This window comes from Ambystoma mexicanum, chromosome 6p (assembly GCF_040938575.1).
Source record: "Ambystoma mexicanum isolate Mex_15411 chromosome 6p, UKY_AmexF1_1, whole genome shotgun sequence".
In the NCBI taxonomy this organism is placed as follows: Eukaryota; Metazoa; Chordata; class Amphibia; order Caudata; family Ambystomatidae; genus Ambystoma; species Ambystoma mexicanum.
In genome coordinates this window covers 1,259,119,405-1,259,143,585 of record NC_090935.1, presented here as the reverse complement: position 1 = coordinate 1,259,143,585, position 24,181 = coordinate 1,259,119,405, and positions in this window count along the sequence as shown.

Here is a 24,181-nt window from a genome sequence, read left to right as displayed (position 1 = left end):
TGTTAAGAGTGAAGGCAGAGACGAGGTAAAAACAAAGAGTTTTTACTATTTTTGCCACATTAATGGCATTGCTATCAATGTTGAAGGTAGTATATTTCTGGCCTAGTTTTTTGAGATTGGATGTGGAACCAAGTATAAGCAACTCGGTCTTGTCATCATTCAGGCATAGGCATTGTGGGGCCATCCATGCCTGGAGGATGAGGTATATTTTATTCACCAAAGGCAGGTCCTTATCATACTTGCCCGATAGGGGTATGAGGATCTGGGTGTCATCTGCATAGTTAGTGTAGGTGACACCCAGATGGTCTAGGTGAATGAACAGTGGCTTTGTGAATATGTTATACAATGTGGGGGAATCACAAGAACCTTGTGGTACCCGACAGGTTATGGGAATTGGGTCGGCTGCTGCAAGTGGTGAGAAGACACGCATGGTCCTATTATTGAGAAATGATTTAATCCAGGTGATGGCACCTGGTAAAAAATTAGTTGCTGAGGCCAGATGATTGCATAGGACTTGGTGGTCCACCAGGTCGAAGGCAGCCGAGAGGTCGAGGAGTAACAGCAAAGCAGTTTTTCCCTTGTCCTTCAGCTCATCAATCTGTGTTTTTAAGTCTTATAGAGCTGTCTCTATACCATGGCGGGGTCTGAATCCCGATTGTCGGACACCAAGGAGATGATTTGTCTCTATAGATTCTGGATTTGAATATAACCCATGTTATCAAGGATCTTAAGCAAAAAAGGTACAATGGTGATAGGCCTGTAGTTGGTCGGGATAGTGGGGTCCAAGGTCTGTTTTTTCAAAAGTGGTAGGACCCAGGATTCTTTTAAATTGCAGGGGACGGTACCTGAGGTAAATGAAGAGTTGATCAATTTTGTTATGAAGGGGTCGAGGTCTCTGGCAGCATCTTTGATAATCTGTGTGGACAATTATCTCCTTGGCAGTTAGATGATTTGAGTGATAGAATGATTGTTTCCACCTCATAAAATGAGACTTGGGAAAATGTGAACTTGTTGATAGGTTTGTTGGTGTCTGGGGTTGTGTTGTTGTTTTTATCTAGACTGGGTAGTGTGGCTTTTTTGTTAGCAATTTTACTTTGGAGTAAGGTGATTTTGGGGCTGATTCATGGAATTATTTGCACTGAAAATCAGGGATTTTGTGCGCCATTCTGCACACAAATCCCTGGTTAACAAATAGGGATTTATGGGCAGAATGGCGCACAAATCCCCGTTTTTCGGCGCAAATAATTCCATGAATCAGCCCCTTTATTCTGTAAGGCATTCTGTATACTTTTGCGCCAAGGTTTATCCTTAAGGCAGTCGTCAGTTTGTGGGATAGGAGCTTCCAATTCCCTTAGGATAGTGAACAGTTCCCTAGAACTTGAGCTGGCTTTCATGATCCTTTCATTGTATGATTCATGTTTAACACGTATAATTTATTTTTTGTAGTGGGCTGCTAGATTAAACAAGTTTGTTTTATTTTCATCAGTGGGGTTGATTTTCCATAGGGATTCAAGCTTTCTTTTTTCCTTTCTTATGGCTTTAGATGGGGCGTAAACCATGAGTTCAGTTGGGCTTTAGGTTTACTTCTCCGTATCTTAAGTGGTGCGATTTTGTCAAGGGCTTTCGTCATGGCATCATTGTAGGCAGGTATAAGGATATCTGGACTAGTTGAGTTGGGAAGTAGGTCAAGAGTCGGCAAGATGAGCCTAATGATCTTTTCTGCAGTGATGTTTTTTTGTTCCTCGTGGGGAGGGATGGTGCAATGGGATAGACTTTAGGTTTTGAATGAATGGCTGGCAAAGTAAATGATATTAAATGGTGGTCCTTCCAGGCTAAGGGGGAAATCGTTGTGATGGATGTAACGCAGTTGTAGTCTGCTATCCAATCAAGGGTTCTCCCTTTGTCGTGAGTAGCTTGAGTCACTCTTTGGGTGAGTCCCTGTACTGTTAGTACATTAGCAATGGCCACGGCTTGGTGGTTGTTGGGATCATTGAATCCTAGATTGAAGTCTCCAAGCACAAGTATTTGAGAGGTCAGTTTGGTGTTCTCAGAGAGTTTGGCAGAAAGGTCATCTTCAAATGAACCAAGTGATCCTGGAGGTCTATATATAAAATGGATTGTTAGGGTGTTCACATGAGCTAGTAATGGGTGAGGCAACTGTTCTCAGGGCAAGGTCAGATTTGGCGATGAGGGCTATGCCGCCCCCTTTGGATTTGGTTCTGTCTGCTCTTATTATTTCATAGTTGTCTGTTATAGCTAGAGTAGGGCAGGGCCAGCGGCAGCGTGTAGCCAGGATTCGGTTATAGCAAGGAAGTCATAGTTCTTGGCAGTGATCAAATCTGCTATTTCTGTCGGATGTGCTACTAGGGATCTGGCGTTGATTAAAGCGCCTTTGATGTCTGGGCACTTGGTAGCTGTCTGTGGGTTCATCAATGCTATTTTCTTACTGGGGTTGATAGCAGTCTTAAAGGTGGCGGGTAAAGTACCGTGGCATGTATTGGGTAAAGTGACTGGGATGGACGGGCCGTAGGTTCTTTTGTTGTTGATGGGCTTTTTCATTGTGATGTAGTTATGGGTGTGGTTAGTTTGGATGATAGACTTAGATGGTGGTTCGTGGAGCTTGGATAATCTGGACCGGAGTCTAGAGTTTCTAACTGGGGGTGCGCACGGGAGATTGGTTAGGGTGGTGTGGTGATGGTTTATTAGGATGGTAGGAGGGATATGGCTGAGGGCCATACTGATGATGTTTCTTGTCTGTATGGTAGTGGTTGGCAAAGATGGAACATAGGGGTGTTGGAGGGTGGTGGATGAGCCACAGCCTGTAATCTAAGGGTGCAGATTAATGGGTGTTGTTACTGAAAGGACAATGCTGTATTTGTGTGTACTACTAGTCCTTAGTATGTAAATGTATGCAGCGGTCTCCGCCTGCAAATGTATGCAGGGGGAGGCCCCACACCCCCAGAGCCCCTCCCCAATCACCCCCTATCTTTATTACTCCCGTAACCCACCCCCCCACATACATTTGTAGTAAAATGCGAAAATAAAATTCAACCAATTTCTCCCTTGATAAAATCTAAACCTCCCGTTACCATTAAAATATCTGGTCAAAATAAATGTGCTATGCCTCGCTTACTACCTCTTTTTTTTGCACTTTAGGGGATTTTCAATGGTTTTGGTTGGCAGCGTGAGGGCACATAATGGTTTGCCATTTCTCCCTCGTCTTCCCGCTCCACCTACCTAAACCAAAGGGTTTTCTACCAGCCTGCAATTTTCATGTTGGCAGAACTCCATTGGATTCACATGGGATCCACCAGCTTTCATCACCTGCTAGAAGCTGGCAGATTCCATAGGGTCCTATGTTAACCTCTCCCACAGCCAGTCCTATATGGGAGGAACTTAAACCTCTTTGCACAATGAAGTGCAGAAAAGTGTGGTACCCTGTGGTTGTCAGTATTAAAATGAATAGTACAAACCATGATAATAGCAGTGAGTGGACTGCGGCACAAATAAATGTACGTAATGACTGGTAACATAGCTCAGTGGGTTACATGCTCACTGCTGTGATCTGTGTGTGATCTGTAGGTGTCTGGTTCCAATCCCGGCAAGGTCAACTTTCATCCTTCCGAGGTTGATAAAACAAGTACCAATTTCGACTGGGTAATAATAATTGTATATAAAAATGTTCTATGTAAAGTGCTTTGGATAAAAGCACGATATAAATGACACATTATTACTATGACGATCCTCTCCGAGCAATTTAGATTCTATGAAAAAACTATAAGCATGGTACCATTGACTGGGGACATTACAAATAACCAATTTTGTATACATTTTTGACAGATTTTGATACTTATTGGAAATAATATTGTTACATGCATTTTGAGTACAATGGGGACATTACAAATAACCAATTTTGTATACATTTTTTACAGATTTTGATACTTATTGGAAATAATATTGTTACATGCATTTTGAGTACAATGCAGGAATTGCATGCAGGGGAGACGTGGGAATCAAGTGGAGCAATGGCTCCGCTGCAGCGTCCAGCGCTGATTCTCTGGCCAGAAGGAGATTTTTAGGGCAGTTTTGAAGGAGGAAGAGACTCCCCTTGGAAGGGGGTGGACCATGGTGGAGAGCAAGGGGGTGCAAAATTGCGAGACAGTGCCAAAGAGGTGGTGATCTATCAGATTGTGTTGAGCTTCTGAATGCAGGGTGTGAGGAGCAGAGAAGAGGAAGGCATAGTGTGCCAGGTGAAATGCTCGATGGCAGAGTCTAACGAGGGGCCTGTGCTGCATAAGGAGCCCTCCTGCCCGGATGAGGTGGGTAGATGAAGGAGCGGGCAGTGGTAGATTGTATAGAAAGTGAGTCGCAAAATTGACAATTGTATTGAGGGGGAGAAAGAGGTTGAAACCAAGACCTAGTAGAAGGCTAGAGCAGTAGTCAAGAGGCCCAAGGACTAGAGTGGAGACTATGGTTTTAATGAGTTGAGGAGAAATCTTGCAAGCATGCAGAAGGTGTTGCCTGATTGTGGAGGCATCACAGGTGGCAAATCTTGGGAGCGGGATTGAGGACAGTTGGCTGTCCACTGGATTGGTGCTGACCTGGTAGGGGTGGTTAGAGAGAATGACAGAAGAGAGGAGGGAGCAGAGGCAAGTAGAGGTAGTTAGACAGAGTGGCTTGGGATTTGGGTATGGTCAAGGAGAAGAAGGATGCAAATTCGTGAGCTTAGAGGGGACGAGGGCATGGGACGGGGCAAGGACAGGATGCCTCGCAGTGGAGAGTTTACAGAGTTGAGGTATCAAAGGGAGGAGATCATGTTAGTATATTAGTGAGATTTAGCTGAGTTAAGCAAACAAAAACTTGTAGTTTATATAATGACCTGGGGGTAGGGGGCATTGCTGACTCCGATTTTACATCTTTATAGGGTGCAGGTTCTCCCAGCTTCTTTGTATGGAGCAGAGATGTGGGGGTTCACAAAAACAACTGCACTCTGTGTAGCTGTAAACACATTTTTTAAATCATTGCTTGTGCAGCCAACCAGTGCCCCCAATGCCATATTACATCTAAAGTGCGATCTCTGTCCCATTGAGCAATTGATCTCTCAAAAAACACTTTTGTTCTGGGTTCATCTCTGGATGGCACTGAGCCTATTCAGGCTTAATGAACTACTGATAAACCTCTTGGCACTGGAAGGTAGCCGACAACCTCCATGGAGGAAACATGGGAAATTTTGGTACAATAGACTGAGTCTTAGTGACCTGTGGGACCAACCATCTGCCCGGGAGGTTGGCTCCAAGGAACTTGTTAAGTTGGCTGGTATCCTAGAATGTAGAAAGTCAAGGGAGGCTGCTTGTTCTCAGCAAACCCTGCAGCCAACAAACAGTACTTGAGGACTAAGCAAGACTTCGGTTACAAACTATATTCGGATGTTATATCACCAAACTATGCTCGGTCCATTTTTTATGACTTGAGAGCAAGTACCTTGCGAGTATTGGCTTTCAAAAAGAATTGGAGCAAGCCAAATGGTGTTGAATGGCAGGTATGTAGGGCCCCCTTGGAATCTGTCCTTCATTTCATGTTGTTTTCTCATGGCTCCAACAATCTTAAGAGCCAAGTATTTAAAACCTATCTTCAGACTGAAGGGCATTCAAAGGGCCGTAGATGCAGTGGCCTCTGTGGAAATAATGGAGAGTTAATGGGGGGATGAATCTGTTTAATTGCATTTTAATGTTCTTGTTGTGTATTATTTTAATCACTATTTTAGATTGTACATGAACTTAAGTGTTTATTGGATGAGTGTTGCCCCATTGTTAAACTTGCAAATGTACATTTTATAAATGCTTTCATATGGTAGAATTGTGTATGTTTTATGGAAGTTGCTTTGATGGCACAAAGGCCAAAGAAAGCTTAAATCAATCATAATAACCTACTTGTGCTCACTGGTACTTACAAATCCCTTATTATTTATGTGTAGGATTTGTAGAAACTTTTTGAGAGGTAGAGCCGTATGTCATGTATGAATATTTTTCCCTGAAAAAGGTTAGGGTAAAGAATTGAGGCCCTCATTTCCCAAAGCTATAGTCAACTATAGTCAACTGGATGTTAATGTCAATGTTACCCATTCCCAACATACCTTACAGGCCAATAATTTCTTTTTGTGTAATGTATTGTTTTTTGTGTTTTGTTATTTTGACACATTTTAAAATGCAGATTATTTTTAAAATGTGTATGGTTGTAATTATTATACATTTATGTGGATTTTGTCTAATTGGTGACATATTATTACATGGATGCATTTGCACATTTATGCATTTGCATCAGTACATTTGCATTTGTGCATTTACAGTGATTTTTCTGATTTTTCAGGCAAGAATCAAACCAAATGTAAAAAGGTGTATGGGATATGAAAAATAAAATAAAAAATAGGCAGATCTGAGTCTTGCCCCCATTTAAAAAATGCAGACGCACAGAAACAAATTAGGATTGTAATTTAAGGGCGTATTCACAGAGAGTTTTCAATGGGATTCCGCCATTATAAAGCGCTTCTGCTTAGTGTTCTACATGATTACATGGCTACATGAATGTATGCGTTTTTTAACATAAAATGTTTTTGTATTGAAAATAATGTGAATTTGCACAAGCTGATATCATTATGGTCACTTTTGAAGGTTGATGATTTAATCTGAGCATATTAAGCCAATCAGGTTACTCAAAACTCATGCTGAATCTAAAGATCTTCTGATCAGCTCAAGCAGTGGAGCCACACGCCGGCCATCTTCCTGCCCGCTCCTTGCTCTCCCCAGGCCCTGCCAGCCACTATCCAATATCCCACTAGCCCCCACTCACTTGCTGTGGTGCCGCCGCTCTGCACCTCACCCGTCTCCACTCATGGTTGCCGTGGACATTGAAGAGGGGATCCGCACAGAGTCCTGCCCTCAATTTCCTTTGTGGCCATGTTAGGCGAGGATGCCCTTGTGTTAAGCAATGGGCTGCACAATTATCGCGACCCAGCGATTCATATAAATGTATGGCTGGGCACACAGTGAGGATTAGCCTGTGGGTGTCAATAGCAATACGCTCCCGTTCTGGGGGCTTCACCAGGGGGTAACAGCGCTGGGGCCGAGTGTTATAACTTGGGACCCCGGGCCGTTACCATCCGGTGAAGGCTCCAGAATGAGTGCTTATTGCAATATAATTGTTTGTCTTAATCTTGGAAACATTCTGGCTATTTGTGTTGAGGGTAGCTGAAAGAGTGGGATGGGATTCCTTGCCGCTAGTGATGAGGGCATAAGCGAGCAACTTACGCAAGCATCTCAACTGCATAGTCATCTTCAAATGGCAGGTGTTAGGGGTGATGCAGGGCAAGGGGCCAGGCCGAGAAAGGGTGAAAGAGCAAGCAGGATAGTGCTTAATGAAGGGAGGTGTTAAGTGCTGAGATGATGCCAACAAAGGCTTGCTCAATAGAACTAGCACCGCTGCAGATATGGGTGAAATAGGTCCGGGTAGAATAGGAGTCATGGACTCTGTCTGGTTTGAATTTGCCTTTAGTGATCAGGTATGGTAGAAGGGGGACTGAAGGGAGAACAGAAACATGAAAGTGGAGGAGAGAATGGTTGGAAGAAGAAAGTATATTGAAGGGGGGTGTAGAGCAGAGCTTATGGGGGAGGATGACAAGGTCAGGACAGTGGCAGAGTTAGAAATGTGTGTTTGGGAGGCCTGGGCAGCGCTATGCCTAGCCATAACCTTGGTGTTCTAGACTATAGACAATACAGGTTTGCAAGGCCTATGCAAGGGTGGGATTAAGGCTTTTACACAAAGATGTGTTCATCAAAGAGGACCGAATGGTGCTTCCGTTTTAAAGCACATCACTGATGGCACCTTTCCTGTCAAAGTAGTGTAAACAAAACACTTTAAGGGGGTTCGCCTCAAAATATATAGTTGCACAATCAGCAATGAAACACCAGCAGTGATCCTTTTGAAGCTCCTGAGTCACACTTTCCAGAAAGTGCGCATTGGTTTTGCTCACACACAAAATTCAGAAAAGTACTGGGCAGCCCGTAGCTTACTCCCTCCTTATACACATTATGCACTGGGCATATAGGGTGACTGAGGCTAAAACTGATAAGGAGTTGCTGCCATGAAAATGGAAAGAGGACTGGGACCCGTTGACCATGGGGAGGAGCGCACAGGCCGTGCCGCCACGCATGGCAGTGGGGCCTCCTTCCAGCCGAGTCAGTAGGAATGTGTTGTGATCCTCTTGCACCTCTGCAATACGAATCGTGCAACAAATGTTCATATCAGCCCCCAACAGTGCACTGAGTAAGTAAAGGCAACCCGTGAGCCAGACCTCTGGCAACGGCCTTGATGGGGTTGTCTTTCAAGAAAATAGTAGTAAAAAAGGGGGTCAAGCAGTCCATTTTACAACATAACATCAGTGGTCGGAATCATCGCAAGCGCTTGGTAGCTCTGCTCTGCTACTTTTTTAATTACCTTTTCCTGTTCCTATACTTTTATTTGAATAAGAAGGCGCATTTGTTTGGCGGTTTGTATTGCGTGTTGAAGGAGGCATGGCGATGGAGTTTGCGCGGGGTGGATGCAGGCCAGGGGGGAACATAGTTCCACTACTTCTTTTTCGTACACTCAGCCAGGGGCGTTGCTAGGGGGGGGGGCTAAGGGGGCTATAGCCCCTGATCTTTTGGTTGTAGCCCCGGATAGAATCTCAGGAGCTACAGCAAAAAGACTAGCTAGCCCCCAGTCCCAAGAGTTCCAACATCAGCGTAGCCCCGGGTCTTTTCCAGACCTAGCAACTCCCCTGCACTCAGTCACTGCCTAATGTTCCAAATATGATGGCTAAAAAAGCAAAACAACCTCTAGGACGTTGGGAAGGAGGGGCACCAATTCCTAATGCTCCAGGGTTTAGATCACTAGCAAGGAACAACATTTCCTAGAGGAAGAGGCATGTTTATGCCTATAAGACATTTCTGTAGCTATTCCCGAACACTGGAAACCGAGGTATCAAGCAGGTGTGGCTACTTGATAAAGCGACACTGCATGCCCTATAGAGGGGGCCTTTTAAATAAAGCACACATTACATTCAGATGACCGCCAATGTTAACATGTATGTGCTGTTGGGTCCTGGGTATGCTATTCTCAACAGTTACAAAGTGGATTGTAATTGTGCAGAATAAAACAAGGCAACATCGCCTTTGCTCTTCACTTTTAAGTACCGTTTTGTAATCCAAATAAATGTGCTGCAAATGACGTTTTGTAATGGGCTCCTGTGGCATCCACCTGCTCATCAGGAGATGCAAAGCAGATTTCATAGGACTCCATTGATTTCACTCCTGCATAAAGATATCATGCAGGCGGAAAACTGGCTGTTATTCCAAGACAGAGGAGGAAAGCAAAGCAGAGATGCAAACTCTAATTTTCCCCCCACCCTACACTTTGGAAGGGCAATATAAAATCCACTGGGGTGTAAAGGTAAGGTGTAAATTTCGAACGCCTTGCATTTACACCTTGCATTTGCACCCTAGAGAATTTAAATGACCCCCAGTGTGGGCCCCATTGCAAACAATGCCCACTATAAGTTCTATTTTAGCAGAAATAACACATGACTAAAATACAGTACCAAAATATAGAATAGCCATCACTGCTTCTCTGACCGATAATATCCATATCAAATGGATATGGCTTTCATCAATGCCTCATTCAAGACAGGCATAGTCCCAGACAGCCTCAAAGAGGCTTGGCTACGCCCCCTCCTAAAAAAGCCTACGCTAGACCCCGCTAAACCCAACAACTACCGACCCATAACCACAGTTCCATTCCTCCTAAAATTACTTGACAAAGCCGCCCACATTCAGATCCAACTCTACCTTGAATCAAACTCAATCTTAGGTCAAAGACAATCGGGGTTTCGTAAGGGACACGGAACTGAAACCGCCCTTCTAGACTTAAAAAACGAAATCACAAACATTCTGGACAAAGGTAAGCCCACACTCCTCCTTCTCCTCGACCTATCAGCAGCATTTGACTTGGTAGATCACACCACTCTCACCAGTCACCTGACGCATGCAGCACACTTCTCTAAGGACGCTGCTTCTTGGGTAACCTCCTTCCTACAAGGCAGAGTTATGAAAGTGTTCTCCAACACAGCTCGCGCAACACCCGCCATCATACACTGTGGGGTCCCACAAGGTTCTTGTACAACCCCCACTCTATATAACCTTTTCACTAAGCCCCTATTTGACAAACTAGACGCTATGGAGATCACCTACACCAACTACGCCGACGACACGCAGATTCTCCTTCCTCTGACAGGGAACTATCACCAAGACTCCACCACCCTACAACCAATATACTCCACCATACAAGCTTGGATGGCTACCAACGGCCTTTGCTTGAATGGGGACAAGACCGAAATCCTCATCCTAGGTCAGAAACCCACCGTGTCCAGCCTAAACCCACTATACATCAACTTCAACATAGACAACTGCATCATCCCAGTCTTATCCTCAGTCAAAACGCTAGGAGTGCACTTAGATGCCACCCTATCCATGGACAAACAAGTTAGCTCCATAGTATCGGCGTCTGCACTGAGTACCAAACTCATTAACGCAATAAAACCCTTCCTAACTAAAGATAACTGCCTATCCATCGCCAGAGCCACTATAGGAGCCAAACTGGACTACTGTAATGCTCTCCTAGCCGGCACCTCTAAGAACAACCTATCCAGGCTCCAAACCACTCAAAACAACGCACTCAGAGCAGCCCTCAGCATACCTAAAAGAGATCACATCACCAAGGCGAGAAAGGCAGTCCACTGGCTCCCAGTCAAGGAACGGATCGCCTTCAAAATTCTCACAACCACACATAAATGCATCAACCATACAGCACCTTCCTACCTATCCGACACACTGCACAGATCTCAATCCACCAGGCCTATCAGATCTACCTACACCAACCTACTTACCATTCCACGCATCAATAGAACCAAGGCTGGAGGTATAGGCTTCCCATGCCTCGCACCTAAGCTCTGGAACGCGCTGCCCACCCACCTCAGAGCCGAAACATCTCTCCTCTCCTTCCGCAAACAACTCAAAACTGCCCTCTTCAACTAATTTACCATTCTGATCTAGAGGATCAAAACATGTATGTCATTAAAGTACAATGTATGGCCAATGTAACCACGGGCACAAATCTGTATGTAACTAAGTCTAAGAATCACTGTAACAAGCGCCACAATGCCTCCGGTCTGCTGCGCGCTCAACAAATGCGAATAAATAAATAAATAAATGTATGTGCCAGAAAGTATAGCATCATAATGAATGTTATTATCAAACATGTGGTAAGACTTATGGATATAACATGCATACTGGCTAAAAGGACTATCGCAATGTCTTGGAAAAAGCCTTCAGGGCCACAATACAAAGCACGGTACAATGAGCTGGAGCGGTGGGTGAGCGCCGAAATAAAGGCATGGGAGGACAGTGCTGCCAGATCCACTGACGACTCAAGTATGGCACTAGAGGCATGGAAGGAAATCACAAGAAACATGTTCCACCCCTCAGATGATAAGCCCCCATGAACAAAACGACCCATGCAGCGTTGATCTACAACCAGTGCAGAGACAACCAAGGAGAGATCCGTGCGAAGGGTCCCTGGAGGTCCAGCCCCCCGCTCTCTAGCTACCCCCCTGCTGGAAAATATGGAACTGATATATATGGACAAAACATGGAGACAGTTAATGTTGTTTTGTTTAGAATGTTACTGTTTTATTACAAAGACACTGATAATTTTACAATTAATGGCACACCTGAATGTTATGCAAAAGCTGTACAATAATAAATGCCAATGAAGAAATTTAAAAATAAATAATGAATGTTATTATATGCCAGGATGCATCTAGCATATTCCAGGGTGCTGCTATTATCATGATGCTCAATGTGCCAACCAGCCAGTGGTGCTGCCCAAGTAGGCAAGAGTTGTGCTCATTATGCCAGCCTGCCATGAGTGAGCACTAATATTCAAATCCGAAGATCTTCTCTCTGTGGGGGGAGGGGCTGCTCAGGATGCTGGGCAAGCTCGCGGTTACATTTACAGGCTCAGAATAAAGGGAGTAGTTGTCCCTAATGTTACAAGTACTGCAATTGCTACCGTTGTCACAAGCAAACACCACAGCTTTCCAAGCACTATCGGCATTCCAGTAGCCTCAATTGCTCATTGAGTGTACAGCATCATAGCCACACCCACTATTGCAACTGACACATGAAGCAGTATAGCCTTTAAACATCCACTATTGCTCCCAGCATGTACAGCACCATAGCCACACCCACTATAGCACCGTAGCCACACCCACTATTGCAACCACACATGAAGCACCATAGACTTTCAATATCCACAATTTCTCCCAGCATGTACAGCACCATAGCCACACCCTCTATTGCAACCGACACATGAAGCACCATAGCCTTTCCATATCCACAAATGCTCCCAGCATGTACAGCACCATAGCCACACCCTCTATTGCAACCGACACATGAAGCACCATAGCCTTTCCATATCCACAATTGCTCCCAGCATGTACAGCACCATAGCCACCCCCTCTATTGCAACCGACACATGAAGCACCATAGCCTTTCCATATCCACAATTGCTCCCAGCATGTACAGCACCATAGCCACACCCTCTATTGCAACGTACATATGAATCAGTCCATTTTACAACATAACATCAGTGGTTGGAATCATCGCAAGCGGTAGGTAGCTCTGTTCTGCTACTTTTTTAATTACGTTTGACTGTTCCTATACTTTTATTTGAATAAGAAGGCGCATTTGTTTGGGGGTTTGTATTGCGTGTTGAAGGAGGCATGGCGATGGAGTTTGCGCGGGGTGGATGCAGGCCAGGGGGGAACATAGTTCCACTACTTCTTTTTCGTACACTCAGCCAGGGGCGTTGCTAGGGGAGGGGCTAAGGGGGCTATAGCCCCTGATCTTTTGGTTGTAGCCCCGGATAGAATCTCAGGAGCTACAGCAAAAAGACTAGCTAGCCCCCAGTCCCAAGAGTTCCAACATCAGCATAGCCCCGGGTCTTTTCCAGACCTAGCAACTCCCCTGCACTCAGTCACTGCCTAATGTTCCAAATATGATGGCTAAAAAAGCAAAACAACCTCTAGGACGTTGGGAAGGAGGGGCACCAATTCCTAATGCTCCAGGGTTTAGATCACTAGCAAGGAACAACATTTCCTAGAGGAAGAGGCATGTTTATGCCTATAAGACATTTCTGTAGCTATTCCCGAACACTGGAAACCGAGGTATCAAGAAGGTGTGGCTACTTGATAAAGCGACACTACATGCCCTATAGAGGGGGCCTTTCAACATCCACAATTGCTTCCAGCATGTGCAGTACCATAGTGACACCCACTATTGCAACCGACACATAAAGCATCTTAGGCTTTCAATATGCACAATTGCTCCGGGCATGTACAGCAGCATAGCTACACCCAATATTGCAACCGACACATGAAGCATCATGAAGCACCATAGCCTTTCAATATCCACAATTGCTCCCAAGCCACACCCACTATTGCAACCGACAAATGAAGCACCATAGCCTTTCAATATCCACAATTGCTCCCAGCATGTATAACACAATAGCCACACCCACTATTGCAACCGACACATGAAGCACCATATCCTTTCAATATCCACAATTGCTCCCAGCATGTAAAACACTGTAGCAATTAACCAAACTACAATTGCTCCTAGCGTCGGTGGCGTAACACAAAATGTGGGGCCCCCCTACGAGCCATGCTGAGGGCCCTCCCCCAACTCGGCAACAAATCATGGGTCATGCTACACTCTGGGCAGTGCTAGATTATCACGCTTGCACAATACGCATGAACGTGCTGCTGAAGGGGTATGCCACACACTGTACTAGGAGAAAGATATAAATATGTGTTTTAATGCAATATACAGCACACTTTCTGAGAATAATTGGCTAAAAAGCCAGAGTATTTGCAATTGTTTTGTAGGGTAACACCAATCCAATACATGCAAGTCATCAACAGTGCACAGGAACATTAATGCTTTGCTATTAAAAATGCCATGCCACAATGAAAACATGTCCAACTGGCTGCACAATGTATACCAGTGTAAACACATAATAACATTACAGTAAAGCATGCCAGGCCACATTTAGACATACCTATACTGGTTGCACAAAAATGCCAGTCAAAGCAATAACACACATCAAGAAGAGAGCACACATTGAAGCACAGATCTCTGCTGCCTCTAACAACACAGCCAAACTCTTTAAAATCTGCACAGAACTGGTCAATCATGTTGCGATTTCCACCTCTCCTGTTCCCTCCCAGGCCCTCTGCATGGCTCTGGCCTCTCACTTCTGTGCTAAAACTCAGGACATCATGTCCACTATCTCCTCTTCCTCTCCCTCTCCCTCTCTCGGCCCCCCTTTGGCCATCTCTACCTCTCCTCCTCCTTCTTTCTCCTCTTTCTCTCTGACAACACCTGACAAGGTTTCTAGACAAGTCTGATCCATGAAAGTGTCATCCAAACAGGTGTTCCCCTGCTCCTCCCGAACCATCAAGGACCATATTGACACCCTTGCTGCGAATTGGCCGATTTCTGTAATCACTCTTTCCCCTTTGTCTTTAAGCACTCCCTTGTGCATCCACTCCTCAAAAAGTGGTCTGCCAATCCTACCTGTCCGGCAAATTATCGCCGAATCTCCATCACCCCTTTCCTGGGCAAACTCTTGGAAAACAGCTGGCCATCTCCCAGCTTACTCTCTACATTGGATCTGTTGGTTGTCTCCCTGACCATCAGTCTGGCTTCAGAGCTGCCAGAGGCACGGAAACCTCTCTCCAGAACACCCTTGAAGATTTGCTCTCTGACCTTGATTCCAGCATTCCTTCTATCCTAATCCTCTTTGATCTTTCCTCTACTTTCGACACAGTCAACCATACCATCCTGATCAATCGACTACGTAAGAACCTGGGCATCACGGATCAGGCCTTTGGGTGGCTGACCTCCTTCCTCTTGGACTGCCCCTCCCAGGTCCAAATTGGTGCCTTTCTCTCTGCTACCTCTCTCTCTACCTGTGGCATTCCTCAGGGCTCTACCCTCTCACCCTGGTTTTTCAACCTCTACTTGGCCCCTTTGGCCCACCTGATCTCTATCTTCTCCTCTAACTTTCAGTGTTATGCGGATGGCACCCAGCTTTCCTTTAGGCTCCTCTCATCTCTTGCTCATTCCTGACTGTCTATCCATGATTCAGGATTGGTGCACCTCCAACAATATCTACCTTAGTGCCATTAAGATGGAGATCCTTCTCATCGGGACCCCTGCTTTCCCTCTCTCACTCTGGCTGCCCACCTTGGGCCCTCTCCCGTGCCTTCCTGCGAGGCAAAAAACCTTTTGTGTTATCTTCGACTCCACTCTCTCTTTCTCTCCTTGCATCTTGGATGTCGCCAAGAAGTCCCACTAACTACCAGCTGCTCCTCCTCAAAGGGACTCTTCCCTTTCTCACTTTCCCCCCGAAGCTCACTGTCTCCAGAGCCCTGTTTCTCTCTAGGCTGGACTACTGCAACAGCCTCTTTCTCAAGCTGCCTTCCTCTACTCTCCGGCCTCTGCAACTAATCCAAAACAGGACAGCGAGATTTATCCTTGGCCACAAGCCTAGGGATCATATCCCTACAGCCCTGAAATCTCTCCACTGGCTCCCGGTGGTTGCAAGCATTAAGTTCAAGACCCTTTGTATTGTCCACAAGACTTTCTGGGGTCGGGCCCACACTACATCCAGCGCTCTCTTTCAAAATAACTTTTTTCTCAAGCCCTTCCCCCGGCCACCTCCACTCTCTAAGCGCCAGACGCTTCTTCAGGCAGAGAGTTGGGGCTAGATCTCTCTCCTCTGCAGATGCCTCCCTCTGGAATGGCCTCCCTGCCCCTCTCAAACTTTAGCAGACCACCTGATGTTCCGGAAGCAGCTCAAAACTTTCCTCTTCTCCTCTGCTTTCGCTCTCTTCCTCCCCTGCAGACCTACCTGTCTGCTGTACCGACTGGTTGCTTGGCTACCCTCAGAATATCACTGAGTCCAGGCTCTTTCTTGATCAGTCAACCTTGCACTGCCACTGGCCTACCACACACTTAGGGACTGTAACAGTAACCCTACAGTCCCTTGTTCTCCTTGCACTACCCAGAGCCGCACGGTCCTGGCTGCACTTACTCAGAACATTACAGCCGTGTTTTCCCCTCCCTTCTTCTTTGCACTTCCCCCCTCCCTTTCCCCTTGCATTTCTCATTCTCCCACTTTCACGATTTGAATGACACAAGGCCTAGTAAGATCATTTGTCTTGTCCACCCTCTAGCTTAACTCCATTGCTTGTCGTGCCAGGAAACACTTGTGTACAGGCGTGTTATAATAGACTTATATCATATCATTTTATCACAGATGCTCAAATAAATATACAATGCTGCAATAAGAAATGGCTAGACTGTCAGCACCCAAATGCCAATCTAGCCGGGTAATTACACTTAGCAGGACTGCTTTATCAGAAATGCGCAGTTAAAAAAAAGTTATACCAAACTGAGGAATAACTAGACTGGCTGCACCAAAATGCCTCTGTAGCCACTAATACCACATATCATGCCTGCTTAGCCTGGACATGGAAAACCATTATGATTTATCGCACAATCCCACCGCCCACACATTTCCTCTCCCTCCCAAGCCCTACCCCAACCTCCAAAATCAGCAACTTGGCCCAGAATTACCTTCAAGTCCCTCTTCCTTGTCCCAGAGCTTACGTTTGAGGCTCCTTGCCTCATAGGTAAGTACTGGGATGAGGAAGAGTGGGATTAGGAGTAATGAAGATACAGGTAGCTAAGTCAGGCATTACCTCCATGTACCTCTACCTCATCCCAGTGCTTGTGTATGAGGCTTAGTGCCTCATACACATGTACTGTCTCATACACAAGTACAGGGACAAGGAAGAATAGGGCTAGGAGTAATGATGATTACCAATAAGTAATTAAGGCATTAAACACAAGTAGTGACTTAACAATATTCAGTTGACTGGGCTGCAGCACTCACCCCCAGAAATTTTGGGCTATGTTGACTCAAACTGGCTGACCTTCAGAGTAGTTGCCTGGACAGAACAGGACACAGATTTGAAACGGCACCTGGGTTTTGCTGTTAACAAGGGCCCAGCAGCTACTAACGTAAAGCATTTCACTGTGACTGCCCTCCTTCTCCTGCTTTTTGCAGGGAGATCTAAACCCACTTGTGGCCTTGCAGGGTGCATTCCTCCTGGGATACAAAATACTGACAACATGAGACAGTGAAATGCTGGATCTGCATGATTTTTCCATCGCGGAAAAGTCAGCGACGGAAAGCTTTGAATGAGAAATGTACGAACCACAAAAGGTTCATACATCCCCCACCCACACCCACAACACACCCACAACACCCCCCCACTGACACCCCCAACATACCCCCACCTTACTTACCTTTGAAGTTGCGCTGTGTCCCTGCAGCGCCAGTTCCCTTTCACTTCCGTGATCGGGAACCGGCACGGCAGGGTCCTTTTCTTTTTTCTTTTTGTTTTTTCAAGCAGCTGCAGGGGTTTCCCCCGCAACCCCCGCTCACTATACTATAAAGTATAGTGAGTGGGGTTTTGGGGGGACGCCCCTGTTTTATTTGTTTTTCTTGGGTGTGCTGCGTGGGTGTCCCCCGCAACACCCCGCTCACTATACTGTATAGCAAAGTGAGCGGGGTATTGCGGGGGACACCCCCGCAGCCCCGGGCTTTTGTTTTTTTTTCATTTGGCATGGGCTGGGGGGTGTCCCCGGCAACCCCCGTTCACCAAAGTGAGCGTGAGCAGGGGTTGCGGGGGACACCCTCCAGCCCCATTTCCGACCCCACCGAAACACCCAAACACATACCACGAAAAGTTCGAACTTTTGGTAGTTAGAACTTTTCATGGTGGGTGTTTTAGGTCTTTTGGTGGGGTCACACTTTTATATTCTGTAATTTCGTACTATACCGAAATACCTATGAATCTCTACAGCTCCAGCCTTTTTCATCAGTGTCCATGATACAACCTATTTTCGCATGCATGCACTTATTTCTATGTTTGTGGCCTAGGCCTGTAGTCATGGCTGCAGCGCCGAGTTAGACCTCGATTTCAATATTGCTGCTATTTTCTAATATGGCGTTTGATTCCCAATGTGTTGTGAAGCCAAAGCATGCATTTTCCTCCCATCACTAAGGCCCCTGTCGACATCACCCTCTCCCTGTGCCCTCCCAGAGCTCCTACCGTTTACTGTCAGGCCGCAGCCTCATCCAAAAGTGCTTGGGGATCTGGGACAATCGTCTCCCCTTCCCAACATTCCCCCTTTTCTTTAATACCACATTAACAATCTCGCAGGTGAGGTTCTCTTCCTCCTTGTTCATTCTCTGGGCCTCATCACGAGTTGGACAGTATCTGAATGTGATACCGCCCAACTTAATTTCTGTTACTGCCCACCCGTCCATTGGTATTACCACTGGATCACGGGTTGGGCGGCAAACATTATTCCCCATTGGGTCAATTTTCAGTGCAATTACCACCGGTGGTATTACAGCACAGTAATTGCACCACAAATCAGCATTTTTCCAGCGTGTTTAACCCGAGCTCTGAGCTGGGGGTGCACACGGCATACTCATGATTGGGCGGACCCTTAAATGTAGCAGTAACCCCATTACCGCTGCATTTAAGGGCTACCACCCAACTCGTAATGAGGCATTTTCCCTTTCCAATCTTTCATCTTCCAAATATGGCAGTGACCCTTCCTTTGGTACCCATGCCATGCTCTGCACATGTACCGGAAACTTTCCCCTGCTTGTGCATATTGCTCGGGGGTACAGGCCTATATATATGTATATATATATATATATATATATATATATATATATATATATATATATATATATATATATATGGTAGACCCTGTACAGGAGTGCAGGGAAAGCGGAAGGCACTCCAGTAAGCGGTCTTGCATACAGGAATCACGGCAAAACACTGAGGCAGCAAACCATTCTAGTCAGCCAAAAAATGTTCTTTAATTCATTAAATGTCCAGGACAGAAAGGGAAAACAGCACGAAAACGACGCGTTTCGATGTAACAAACCGCTTGCTCACGTTAAGCAAGATATATATCCTTTTTACTGTTAGTTCAACCGTCATTGGAGGAGCACTCCTCGATCCAAACAGAAATTCAGGAAACCAGGTTCACAAAATCTTCCACTTTATTACAATTCCATAAATTCCTCGCACATTTTCATGGCAAAGTAGTATCAAAAACCACACACATTGTGGTTCTCCCAAAGTAACTGGCGCATCCTAGATGGGGTTAACGCGTTTCGTGAGCTTCCGTCCGCTTGTTCACAACATAAATACACAAATTCAGTGAAAAACGTTGTTAAAGGGATGCTCTGTTTAAGTTGTGCTGCTAAAAAACCTATCAAATTCAGTGAAAAAAAGTTGTTAAAGTGACGTTATTTTGTTAAAATGCATTTTATTATTTTTATAGCTCATTACAAACTTTTAAAATATAACACAACTCATCATTATATTATAATAGCAGTCTAATTTAACATCCTCAAATTAATCCATCTTTCTTCCATGTAACAATTCAAGAGAAATAAGGCTTACACCATCGCCGTGGAGACAAAGTTCACATAATCATATATCACTCAGCAGTATTTGGCTTTTCTATCAAAGACATTTCTAATTATTCTAAGTAAATATTTGTGCAAAAGTTAGCTTTTTATCAGTCCCTTCGGCCATCATCTTCCACCAATCTTCACCACTTAGATGAGGCCTTTTACTAATTTCTCTTCCCATGTAAGCTGTTCTAAGATCACTCAGCTTCTTGCAATATAATACAAGGTTCTTGAGTGATTCAGCACTTGACTCACAAAACCTGCAACAAACTGTCTGCATTGCTTTCGTTGCTTCTTAAGTTTTAACAATTTTTGTTTGAAATAAATTTAATCGAAACTTCAAAAAGATCTTCCTCTTTTTCGCACATGGAAATGTTTCTAGGTATCCAGGAAGAGTATTCGTAGCTTTTGCTTCCAAAGCAAATTCTGCCATGCATTTATGCTGTGCTCTCTGATCAGAATTTTTGCACCAATCTTGGTACCACAGTTTTTTTAACTGCATTCGGGTTTTGCTTGAGAATCGATTTATTAGTCTGCAATTGATCAAGTATAGATTCACAGGTCTGTTTCCATATGCTTAAAATTGAGTCATTGTTGTTTTTTTGTGACGTTGAATACAGGATTTGGTATTGCTGAGGATTATCCGTTCCACATGCCTTCCTATATGTTGAAAGCATGTTCCACATAACCCTGCCATTTATCGAGTTTAGTCCAAGCTCAAATCTAATGCACGCAGTTGGAGTACTTTTTGGAATCTGTAAGATTCTTGTCCAATATGTTTATTTTCACCACGCCCATGAAGAATAAGGGCATCGTAACATTGCTTCTCTGCCAAGAATCAGTGAAGGCACCACCTTTGTTTTATAGAACTTCAACGCCGGTTTTATGGAAAAATTCCAATACTTTTTGTTTATCGCTGTACCCTGGGCAGTCAAAGATTTACATTTGCATTGGATTTTCCGTACCATGGGATCATCATTTATCTGTGAGTTTATTAACACTCCCAGGTACTGAGCCTCTGTTGTAAGTTTTATTATATCTTTACCAATTGACCAGCTGAATCTTTTTGCCATGGTTTTCTTTACTCCCATTAGATTGTGAAGCACTAATACCTCGGTTTTTCCTGGGTTGATCGTCAGGCCATTTTTTTCTGTATATTGCTTTAGGGCTTGCAGCTTCCTCTGTAGGCCTATTGGCGTGGTATCCAACAAAATGATATCATCTGCATAAAGCATATAATCTAATCTGTTCCCATTAATCTTTGGCGCAAAGCTCCATACGTCATCCATTGCCATTCCAACATCCGCAATAAACAGATTGAAGAGGGTAGCTTCCAAGGGGCAATCCTGTTTGACACCTCTTGAAGTTCTTATTGCCATCGACAGGGTCCTCTTCTGCTCTAATCTCACTTTAATTTCTGTGTTCGAATACAATTCTTTGATAGCAGATAAAAGGCTCCGAGGGCAATTCATCTGCTCCATTTTGGACCATAATAACTCACGATCAATGCTATCAAAGGCGTGAGCCAAATCCACAAAGGCAAAATATATTTTAGTTTTTTTACTAATGGTCTCCATTTTTAACATGTTGATTAAAAATAGATTTAGCCCACAGCCAATACCTTAAACAAATCCTGTTTGGCGCGTGTCAAAGGCATCGGTTTCTTTTATCCACTTTGTTAACTTTTTTAACAACTGTGTTGCAAATAAATTTCCAACAACATCCAAGAGGGCTATTGGCCTGTAATTCTTCGGATCTGATCGAACACCTTTTTTAACTACCGGCACAATTATAGCTCTCCTCCGAGAGGTCGGGATCCTTCTTTCCTCTACAATATTGTTGAACAGGTTAGTACAGCACTCCGCCCACTCTTCTGGATGGAGCTTGAGAATGACGTTAGTCAACCCATCAGGGCCTGGGACTCTAGAAGAGCTGAGCTTCAGATGTTTTTTAAGATTTCAGCTTTATCGAAGCACAATTCCCAGGGGCCATGTGGTTGAAGGTTTTTATATTCAGTCACCATTCTCTTTTTGAAGAGCATTGTAAAATGTTCTATCCATTGTAATTCGGTCACCATATTGGTTTGAATCGCTTGTTGTGTAGATTCTGTATTGTTAATCATTTTCCAGAATTTCTTAGGGTTCTTCCATTTCAAGCTCTTAAGCATTTCTTCAGAATCTCTGTGTAGCATAATGATTTCATAAGAACGTAACCAATTTTCATATGACCTTTTAGCGTGCAGCTGTTCACTTCGGCTATCACACACAGGGCCATTCTTCAATCTTCTAGTGTTTTTCATAGTTCATGTTTTTTGGCCACAATAGCTGAATCGTAGACATGTTTATTCTTAGAGTAGGTTGACCTACTACCAGTATTTGCTTGATGATATAACTGGAGTAGGACTGTGTATTCAATTTGATCTCTTGGTATCTTTTGTGTGGATCCAGATAACAGCTTAGCTAGTGCTGTAATTTGGTCTCCATCCATTCTCAATTGGTTTCTCCCTGGCATTACTACGTTATGGTTCAGTGGCCCTAAGAAAAACCAATCAAATTCAGTACAACAACTTTTTTGAAGGGACATTATAGTTACTTTGCACTAATAACAACTTATCCATATTATGGGTACAAGCAAAACATAAAAAACCCAGAAATTTGCCAGCTATGGTAAGCTAAGCACCACCACCATGCACTGCTAAGACTAACACCCATGACACCAAAGATGACATCACAAATGTCATTGATGACATCACTGATGACATCATATGTGCATTTATTTTGTATGAAAAATCTGTGCAAGGGATTCTTATTGTAACATTGGCAAAGAAGTGTCAGGGGTCATTGGGATAAATATCATGAGCTACATAGTTCAATAAGGAATGCATTGCTATCAATAGCATTGTATTATGAAGGTCTTTCCAGTATAGGAACCTACTCATGTAGAAACATTGCAATTGTGTGCAGCATACACGATAGAGGTGCAATGTTCATAATCTTGCCATGTTGGATAGTGACATGACAAATGCTTTTGTATTACAATGTTGTGTATTGTGAAACATATAATAAGTAGGTAATAAAGCCCTACTTACTACATAATTGTATTACTACAGACAAAATATAAAGAAACCACAATGCATACAAATATGAACAGATACAGTGGAAGTAACGTAAGCAAAAAAGCAGAAGTACTACCAGAAAGTGTTAATAACCTAACTGATTATCTTCATGCACAGAAATGATTGCTGTGTTTTCAAGGCTCTTACTTCCCCTATGTATATGTATCATATGCTGTGACTGGATTGTAAGAAAAGTAGTGTGAGAACAATGCATACAAATATGAGTATATACAGGGACAGTAAAGTAACAAAAAAACAGCAGTACTAACAGAAAGTGTTCATAACCTTACTAATCATCTTCATGAACAGAAATGATGGCTGTGTTTCAAGCCTGTTTATTCCCCTATGTATATGTATCATATGCTGTGACTGAACCCTAAGGAAAGTAGTGTAAGAAAATATTTGAAGGGTAAGTCTACAAATATACTACCTTTTGAATTTTTATTTCCTGAGTGTTACTGAAAAAAACCATGTGGCGTAGATATGTCAGTAAAGAAAAAAAGGGGGCGCAGACATGTAATGCCATCAGTGAGGTGATCAATGACATTTGTGATGTCATCTTTGATGTCATGGGTGTTAGTCTTAGCAGTGCCCGGTGGTGGCGCAAGTTATGGTTGCTTAGCTTACCATAACTGGTGAATTTCTGGGGGGGTTTCGGTTTTACTTGTAACCATAATATGGATAGGTTGTTATTAGTGCAAAGTAACTATAATGTTCCTTTTAAAAAGTTGTTGTACTGAATTTAATTGGTTTTTCTTATGGCAAATGAACCATAACGTCCCTTTAACAACATGTATTCACTGAATTTGATAGGATTTAGTAGCGCAACATAACCATAACCTTCCTTTAACAAAGTTTTTTCACTGAATTTGAAAGGTTTTTAGTAGCGCAACTTAACCATAATGTCCCTTTAACAAACTTTTTTCACTGAATTTCATAGCTTTCTACCAAGATACCCTTAATTTGTATAGATGCACCATACAACATATGGAACCCCCTGGTCCCAGGCTGATAACCACAAAGTCTGCAACTATGCGACTGTCCGCGGACCTTGGGTCGCATCCACACTGCCCGAAATTTCACAGGTTCTCTTACATTGTTGTAGCATGCAACAAAGACACTCAACATGTTCAAAGAGCTGCATATAAGTGAATTACTGTGTTGTGTGATCAAGGATACACAACCACGTGGACCCAGGGAAGTAACAAAGCAAGTAAACAGGGAGAAAGGGGTCACACGGCACAAATCGATGAAGAAATCAAGCGAAATAAGTAACCATCAAAATTGAGAGTCCATAGGCCAGGTCAAGGATAATATAAAATCAGATAATCTTTATTGTAC